Source organism: Neofelis nebulosa, chromosome 2 (genome assembly GCF_028018385.1).
Source record: "Neofelis nebulosa isolate mNeoNeb1 chromosome 2, mNeoNeb1.pri, whole genome shotgun sequence".
NCBI lineage: Eukaryota > Metazoa > Chordata > Mammalia > Carnivora > Felidae > Neofelis > Neofelis nebulosa.
Genome location: NC_080783.1, coordinates 143,938,879 through 143,948,280, shown reverse-complemented (window position 1 = coordinate 143,948,280; position 9,402 = coordinate 143,938,879). Strand labels below are relative to the sequence as shown.

The 9,402-nt window shown below is 37.9% G+C and overlaps 1 protein-coding gene across 1 annotated transcript in view; it reads left to right on the top strand.

Moving 5' to 3' along the window:
* The first annotated feature begins 238 nt into the window (after window positions 1–238).
* Window positions 239–9,402, top strand: part of C2H1orf146 (chromosome 2 C1orf146 homolog) — a 61,182-nt gene continuing 52,018 nt past the window's right edge. The window contains exon 1 of the mRNA XM_058716589.1: window positions 239–348. The gene's annotated coding sequence lies outside the window, so the exon portion shown is untranslated. The remainder of the gene's footprint in view (window positions 349–9,402) is intronic.

The following is a 9,402-nucleotide window of genomic DNA, read 5'->3' as shown; positions in this document are numbered from 1 at the left end:
AAATTTTAAAAATTGTTAAAAATTAACTCCAGGCAAGTCAAACGCAAAAAACAACTGGAAAACAAACAAACAAACAAACAAACAAACAAACAAACAAACAAACAAACATACTTTCTCCTAACCACTTCCTGGCTCCTTCAAATCTTGCCATTTAATGATCAGAAAAGGCGGGGCCAAAGTTAGCAAGGTCTGCGGCTGCGCGGAAGCGCAGCAAGTGAAGAGCAAGTCCTGCGGCTGGGGCGGCCAAGAAGACGTCTGTGCTTCTCTGCTCTGCGGCCGTACTTCTGCTACTCTTGGAACGTTCTGGAAGTCGGGGAGGTGACGTGGCACCACGGAATTGCTGGTCGGGTAGGTGTGTTTACAGCCACTGCGGACCACGCTCTTCACGTTTTTTTTCATTCTCCTGCCAGGGTGTATTTTTTCCTCAGACTTGCCGGGTCCAATCTTTACCTCAGAGATTTGGAGACGTGAGAGAGAATCCTCCCCACCATCCTTTCTTCTTGAGAGTCATATGGAACGGGGTTTCCTGAGGTTTTTTCCTATAGGGTTATAGAACCTTCCTTTTCGGAACCCTTGTAGTCAAGCCTGCGGATTTATATTTACTTTAGGTATTGTTTGTATCCTGGTAGGAAGACTCTTAAGAATGGAAGCCGCCGTGAAGATAGTTGTGGTCCAACCTCTCACTTGTAAGTTAACGAGACTGAGCGGGAACGCGATTTACAGGAGATTTTTGTGCAGTGTTAAGTTGATTTGAATTTGAAAACTTGGGGAAAACAAACGAAATCCTAATAGCCCAGAATCCTAGGGACTTGGAACGGGTAGTGCCTTAAGAGCGTGTGAGCTTTTTATTTTCAGACGAGGAAGCAGGCCAAGTGGAGGTGAAGGGATTTGCCCGGAGTTGCGGAGCTCTGGAGTGGATGAGCCCCCGCGTGGCTGCTCGCCCGGGGGCGTTTCCCCAGAGATACTGAAGGAGCCTTACTGCCGCAGCCCTAGTTTTCTGCCTCATTTCTATTCGTTAATTGTACCCTCGTGGGGACCTGCGGACCCCAGTTCCTTTCTCACTTATTAGAAGTGCACAAAATTAACAAACCTCTCATAGCTTTACTTAAATTGTTTATAAAACCTACAATAATGGTGTGAAGAATTAAATGGCTATATATTATGTGTGTATTATCAGGAGGATGATCATTAGCTACACAGTGAATGGTATGGGAGGGGTAATAGAAGTTGCAGTCCTTCCTTTAACCAGCTAACCATTTACTCATCCAAAAACAAGTATTTTTTGAGTGTCTACTTCTGCCAGGTGCTGGAGATAAAGTACTATTCGTACAATAAATGAGGAAATTATAGAACATTTGGCTTCAACCCAGCAGGAAGAACTTTCTAATTATTAGAGTCATTCAAAAGTAGAATGAAACTGCCTTAGGAGATAACTAACTCACGTAAACTGAAAGTGACTTTCATCTGGATTAGTTGGTTTCTAAATTTTGCTTTGAACTAATTTTATATTAAGTAACATGAAAAAGTAGATAATATGTTTATAAATAATTTTGTTGGACAAAATGTGATAGGTGCTCAACCGAGTTCTAAGGTGGATTCTGAGGAAGGAGAGGTCTCATTTAAGTTTGAGGGGCCCAGGGATAGTTTCTTGCAGGAGACAGCATTTCTAATGGGCTTTGAAAGAGAAGTAGGTTTTTTGTTTGTTTGTTTGTTTGTTTGTTTGTTTTAATAGACTTCATTTTTTTACAGTAGTTTTAGATTTACAGAGAAATTGAGGCTAAAGCCACAGTATTCCCACATACTGTTTTAGTTTCCCCTATTACTAACGTTTTATATTAGTATGGTACATTTGTCACAATTAATGAACCAATATTATTACATTATTATTAACTAAAGTTTATTCTGATTTCTGTAGTTTTAACTTAATGTCCTTTTTTTTCTGTTCTAGGATTCCTGTCACTATACCAAATCACATTTAATTTTAATGTTTTCTTAGGTTCCTCTTGGAGGTGACAGTTTCTCAGACTTTCTTCGTTTTCGATAACCTTGTTGACTTTGAGGAGTGCTGGTCAGGTGTTTTGTAGGTTGCTCAATTATTGGACTTTGGTGTGTTTCTCACTTTAGGACTAAGATTATAGATTATTGAGAAGAAGGTTACATTGTATCATTGGTACATACTATCAGTGTGATTTATAACTATTGGTGTAGACTTTGACCACCTGGCTGAGGTAGTACCTGTCATGTTTTTCCAATGTCTTCTACCTGTCATGTTTCTCCAATGTGTCTTGAAGACATTGTCAGGAGATTTGTCACCTCTCCCCCATTTATTAATTTTTTAATTCATTTTTATCAGTATGGATGTGTGACTTTTTGTTTTATAGTTTGAAATATGATAAATGTTATGACTTTTATTAATATAATTTAATATTATTTTATTATAATTTTACTTATTTTGCTACTCAGATTGTTCCAGCTTTAGCCATAGGAATCTTTTTCAGGTGATTCCTCTCCTCTTTTTGACATACTTCTCTCAGTGTTAGTTTTTTCTTTGTTTTTTTAAATTTATTTCTGAGAGAGAGAAAAAGTGCGCATGCACACGAGATAGGGAGGGGGACAAAGGAAGAGAGAGAGAGTGAGAGGGAAAGAATCTTAAGCAGGCTCCATACTCACTATGGAGCCCAATGTAGGGCTCAATCCTGTGACCGTGGGATCATGACCTGAGCCAAAATCAAAAGTCAGACACTCAACTAACTGAACCACCCAGGTGACCCACTTTGTTTTTGTTTTTAATCACTTCCTTCCTTTCTGGCACTACAAAATACCCTAGGCTCAGTTTGTATATTTCTTGTCCCACTTCTTTTCACCATTTCTCCCAGGGATCTCCAGTTCTTTTTATTAGAGAAAAGTATTAGAAACCAAAGTCTGAGGCACCTGGGTGACTCAGTCAGTTAGGCACCCGACTTTGACTTAGGTCATGATCTCACAGTTCATGAGTTTGAGCCCTACATCAGGCTCTGTGCTCACAGCTGGGAGACTGGAGCCTGCTTTGGATTCTGTGTCTCCCTCACTCTGCCCCACCCCTGCTCAAGTTCTAGCTGTCTCCCTTAAAAATAAATAAACATTAAAAAAAAATCTGGCTGCTAGGTGTGATTGTTTCTGAGAAGGTATCATTTATTTTAGGCCCCTCTCAGATAACAAAGCAAAGAGATATATACACGTGTATGTACTAGTCTATCTATGTCCACCTATCTGTAAGTCTTTTTATATATGTTCAGTTGTATCTCTATAAAGCTAATAGTGATTTCATAAGAATGTTGCCAACACTAATCCATTACCACATGGATCATTCTAGCCTCGAAAGATTAAAAAAGAAATTTAAGCAAAAGTATGAGGAATGAACTTTTAAAATGCTGTTATGAACATTCTTGTACAAATCTTTTAATACATGTTGCATGCATTTCTTTTCAGGATAAACTTACAAATGCAATTGCTAGGTGTGTATCTTCCCACTTTAGTAGATAATGCCTATCAAGAACTCTGAAAAGTCTGAAATTTTATCCTACTTGTAAGCTAACAAGTTGACCTGGTATTGTTTAATTGATGCTGGCAGAATATACATACATGATGCCTGGACGAGGAACAGGCTTTAAAAATCATGGCAAAAGTAGTAGCCAAAGATTTAGGTTCCTCATGGTTTTCCTTGGCTCCCAAATCCCAAAGTGGGTAGATGTGTTGGAATAACAGAAGTGGACCTAGATGGACACATGCAATTGGTTACATTAACAAAGAGAACACTTATTAATAAGCGGTGACAAGCTTGCTTACTGCATTTCTCAGTGTTGCTCATTGCAAATGAAAAATGACCTGGATAGAGTCAGGGCCTTATGTTCTTGGCATTTCAGAAAAAAACCTTCAGGGACACTGGGGGCCCATTGAAGACTACCCCAGCAATCTCTAATTGTTGATAAAGTACAGCATTCATGATAAAAACCCTCAGCAAAGTAGGTTTAGAGGGAACATAACTCAACATAATAAAGGCCATATATGAAAAACTTATAGCTAACATCATTCTCAATGGGGAAAAACTGAGAGCTTTTCTCCTAAGGCCAGGAACAAGAAGAAAAAATGTCTACTCTCACCACTTATATACAACATGGTACTGGACATTCTAGCCACAGCAAGCAGACAAGAAAAAGAAAAGACATGTAAGTTGGTAAGGAAGAAATAAAACTTTCACATTTGCAGAAGACATGATACTCTTTATAAAATCTTTATGAAAGATTCTGTCAAAACCTGCTAGAAGTGATAACCAAATTCAGTAAAATCACAGGATACAAAATCCGTATACAGAAATCTTGCATTTCTATACACCAATAATGAAGTAGTAGAAAAAGAAATTAAGAAAACAATCCCATTTACAATTTCACTAAAATAATAAGATACCTAGAAATAAACCTAACCGAGGAAATGAAAGATGTATACTCTGAAAACTATAAAACACTGATGAAAGAAATTGAAGACAACACAAAGAAATGGAAAGACATTCCATGCTCATGGATTGGAAGAACAAATATTGTTAACTCTTTTTAATTTTTTTTTAATATGAAATTTATTGTTAAATTGGTTTCCATACAACACCCAGTGCCCCTCCCAACAGGTGCCCTCCTCAGTGCCCATCACCCACCCTCCCCTTTCTCCCACTCATCAACCCTCAGTTTATTCTCAGTTTTTAAGAGTCTCTTATGGTTTGGCTCTCTCCCTCTCTAGCTTTTTTTTTTCTCCTTCCCCTCCCCCATGGTCTTCTTTTAAGTTTCTCAGGATCCACATAAGAGTGGAAATATATGGTATCTGTCTTTCTCTATATGACTTATTTCACTTAGCATAACACTCTGCAGTTCCATCCACGTTGCTACAAAAGGCCATATTTCATTCTTTCTCATTGCCACGTAGTATTCCTTTGTGTATATAAACCATAATTTCTTTATCCACTCATCAGTTGATGGACATTTAGGCTCTTTCCATAATTTGGCTATTGTTGAAAGTGCTGCTGTAAACATTGGGGTACAAGTGCCCCTATGCACCAGCACTCCGTGTCCCTTGGGTAAATTCCTAGTACTGCAATTGCTGGGTTGTAGGGTAGTTCTATTTTTAATTTTTTGAGGAACCTCCACACTGTTTTCCAGAGCAGCTGCACCAGTTTGCATTCCCACCAACAATGCAAGAGAGAACCTATTTCTCCACATGCTCGCCAGCATCTGTTGTTGCCGGAGTTGTTAATGTTAGCCATTCTGGCAGGTGTAAAGTGGTATCTCATTGTGGTTTTGATTTGTATTTCCCTGATGATGAGTGATGTTGAGCATTTTTTCATGTGCCTGTTGGCCATCTGGATGTCTTCTTTGGAGAAGTGTCTATTCATGTCTTTTGCCTATTTCTTTACTGGATTCTTTGTTTTTTGGGTGTTGTGTTTGATAATTTCTTCATAGATTTTGGATACTACCCCTTTATCTGATATGCCATTTGCAAATATCTTCTCCCATTCTGTCAGTTGCCTTTTAGTTTTGCTGATTGTTTCTTTCGCTGTGCAGAAGATTTTTATTTTGATGAGGTCCCAGTAGTTCATGTTTGCTTTTGTTTCCCTTGCCTCCAGAGGTTTTTGTTTCCCTTGCCTCCAGGTGAAAGAGGTTTTTGCCTGCTTTCTCCAGGATTTTGATGGCTTCCTGTCTTGTCTTTCATCCATTTTGAGTTTATTTTTGTGTATGGTGTAAGAAAGTGGTCCAGGTTCATTGTTCTGCATGTCATTTTTCCCATCACCACTTGTTGAAGAGACTGTCTTTATTCCATTAGATATTCTTTCCTGCTTTGTCAAAGATTAGTTGGCCATACGTTTGTGGGTCCATATCTGCGTTCTCTATTCTGTTCCATTGATCTGAGTGTCTGTTCTTGTGCTAGTACCATACTGTCTTGATGATTACAGCTTTGCAGTATAGCTTGAAGTCTGGGATTGTGATGCCTCCTGCTTTGGTTTTCTTTGTCAAGATTGCTTTGGCTATTATGGGTCTTTTCTGGTTCCACACAAATTTTAGGATTTTTTGTTCTAGCTCTGTAAAGAATGCTGGTGTTATTTTGATAGGGATTGCATTGAATATGTAGATTGCTTTGGGTAGTATCGACATTTTAACAATATTCTTCCTATCCAGGAGCATGGAATCTTTTTCCATTTTTTTGTGTCTTCTTCAATGTCTTTCATAAGCTTTCTATAGTTTTCAGTGTATAGGTTTTTCACCTCTTTGGTTACATTTATTCCTAGGTATTTTATGGTTTTTGGTGCAACTGTAAATGGGATTGATTCCTTGATTTCTCTTTCTTTCGCTTCATTGTTGGTGTATAAGAATGCAACTGATTTCTGTGCATTGATTTTATATCCTGCCACTTTGCTGAATTCATGAACCAATTCTAGCAGGTTTTTTGGTGGAATATTTTGGGTTTTCCGTATAGACTATCATGACATCTGCGAAGAGTGAAAGTATGACCTCCTCCTGGCCAGTTCGGATGCCTTTTATTTCTTTGTGTTGTCTGATTGCAGAGGCTAAGACTTCCAATACTATGTTGAATGATAGTGGTGAGAGTGGACATCCCTGTCTTGTTCCTGACTTTAGGGGGAAAGCTCTGTTTTTCTCCATTGAGGATGATATTAGCATTGGGTCGTTCATATATGGCTTTTATGATCTCGAGGTATGCTCCTTCTTTCCTATTCTTGATGTTTTTTATCAAGAAAGGATGCTGTATTTTGTCAAATGCTTTCTCTGCATCTGTTGAGAGGATCATATGGTTCTTGTCCTTTCTTTTATTGATGTGATGAATCGCGGTAATTGTTTTGCGAATATTGAACCAGCCCTGTATCCCAGGTATAAATCCCACTTGGTCGTGGTGAATAATTTTTTTAATGTATTGTTGGATCCAGTTGGCTACTATCTTGTTGAGGATTTTTGCCTCCGTATTCATCAGGGAAATTGGTCTATAGTTCTCCTTTTTAGTGGGGTCTCTGTCTGGTTTTGAAATCAGGGTAATGCTGGTTTCATAGAAAGAGTTTGGAAGTTTTCCTTCCATTTCTATTTTTTGGAACAGCTTCAAGAGAATAGGTGTTAACTCTTCCTTAAATGTTTGGTAGAATTCCTCTGGAAAGCCATATGGTCCTGGACTCTTGTTTTTTGGGAGATTTTTGATTACCAATTCGAATTCCTTACTGGTTTTAGGTCTGTTCACATTTTCTATTTCTTCCTGTTTAGTTTTGGTAGTGTATATGTTTCTAGGAATTTGTCCATTTCTTCCAGATTGCCCATTTTATTGGCATATAATTGCTCATAATATTCTCTTACTGTTTTTATTTCTGCTGTGTGGGTTGTGATCGCTCCTTTTTCATTCTTGATTTTATGTATTCTGGTCCTTTCCTCTTTCTTTTTGATCAAACTGGCTAGTGGTTTATCAACTTTGTTCATTCTTTCAAAGAACCAGATTCTGGTTTCATTGATCTGTTCTGTTTTTTTTGGTTTCGATAGCATTAATTTCTGCTCTAATCTTTATTATTTCCTGTCTTCTGCTGGTTTTGGGTTTTATTTGCTATTCTTTTTTCAGCTCCTTAAGGCATAAGGTTAGGTTGTATATCTGAGATCTTTCTCCCTTCTTTAGGAAGGCCTGGATTGCTATACATTTTCCTCTTGTGGACTGCCTTTGCTGTGTCCCAGAGGTTTTGGGTTGTGGTGTTATCATTTTCATTGACTTCCATATACTTTTTAATTTGCTTTTAACTGCTTGGTTAGCCCATTCATTCTTTAGTAGGATTTTCTTCAGTCTCCAAGTATTTGTTACCTTTCCAAATTTTTTCTTGTGGTTGATTTCGAGTTTCATAGCATTGTGGTCTGAAAATATGCACAGTATGATCTCAGTCTTTTTGTACTTAGGGCTTATTTGTGTCCCAGTATATGGTCTATAACGTTCCATGTGCACTGGTGAAGAATGTATATGCTGCTGCTTTAGGATGAAATGTTCTGAATATATCTGTTAAGTCCATCTGGTCCAGTGTGTCATTCAAAGCCATTGTTTCCTTGTTGATTTTTTGATTAGATGATCTGTCCATTGCTGTGAGTAGGGTGTTGAAGTCTCCTATTATGATATTACTATCAATGAGTTTCTTTATGTTTGTGATTGATTTATATATTTGGGTGCTTTCACATTTGGTGCATAAATATTTACAATTGTTAGGTCTTCTTGGTGGATAGAGCCCTTGATTATAATATAATGCCCTTCTGCATCTCTTGATACAGCCTTTATTTTAAAGTCTAGATTGTCTGATATAAGTATGGCTACTCCGGCTTTCTTTTGTTGACCATTAGCATCATATATGGTTCTCCATCCTCTTATTTTCAATCTGAAGGTGTCTTTAGGTCTAAAGTGGGTCTCTTGTAAACAGCATATAGATGGATTTTGTTTTCTTATCCATTCTGTTACCCTATGTCTTTTGATTGGAGCATTGAGTCCATTGACGTTTAGAGTGAGTACTGAAAGATATGAATTTATTGCCATTATGATGTTTGTAGAGTTGGAGTTTCTGGTGGTGTTCTCTGGTCCTTTATAATCTTTGTTGCTTTCAGTATTTATTTATTTATATATATATTTTTTTCATCTTTTTTCCCCTCAAAGAGTTCCCCTTAAAATTTCTTGCAGGGCTAGTTTAGTGGTCACAAACTCCTTTAATTTTTGTTTGTCTGGGAAGCTTTTTATCTCTCCTTCTATTTTGAATGACAGTCTTGCTGGATAAAGAATTCTTGGCTGCATATTTTTCTGATTCAGTACACTGAATATATCCTGCCACTCCTTTCTGGCCCGCGAAGTTTCTGTGGATAGGTCTGCTGCAAACCTGATCTGTCTTCCCTTGTATGTTAGGGACTTTTTTTCCCTTGCTGCTTTCATGATTCTCTCCTTGACTGACTATTTTGTGAATTTGACTATGATATGCCTTGTTGATGGTCAGTTTTTGTTGAATCTAATGGGGGTCCTCTGTGCTTCCTGGGTTTTGATATCTGTGTCTTTCCCCAGGTTAGGAAAGTTTTGTGCTGTGATTTGCTCACATAACCCTTCTACCCCTATTTCTCTCTCTTCCTCTTCTGGGACCCCTATGATTCTGATGTTGTTCTTTTTTAATGAGTCACTGATTTCTCTAATTCTTAAATCATGCTTTTTTGCCTTAAGCTCCCTCTTTTTTTTCTGCTTCATTATTCTCTATAAGTTTGTCCTCTATATCACTGATTCTCTGTTCTGCCTTATCCGTCCTTGCTACCGCTGCATCCATCCATGATTGCAGCTCAGTTATAGCATTTTGAGTTTCATTCTGGCTATTTTTTACTT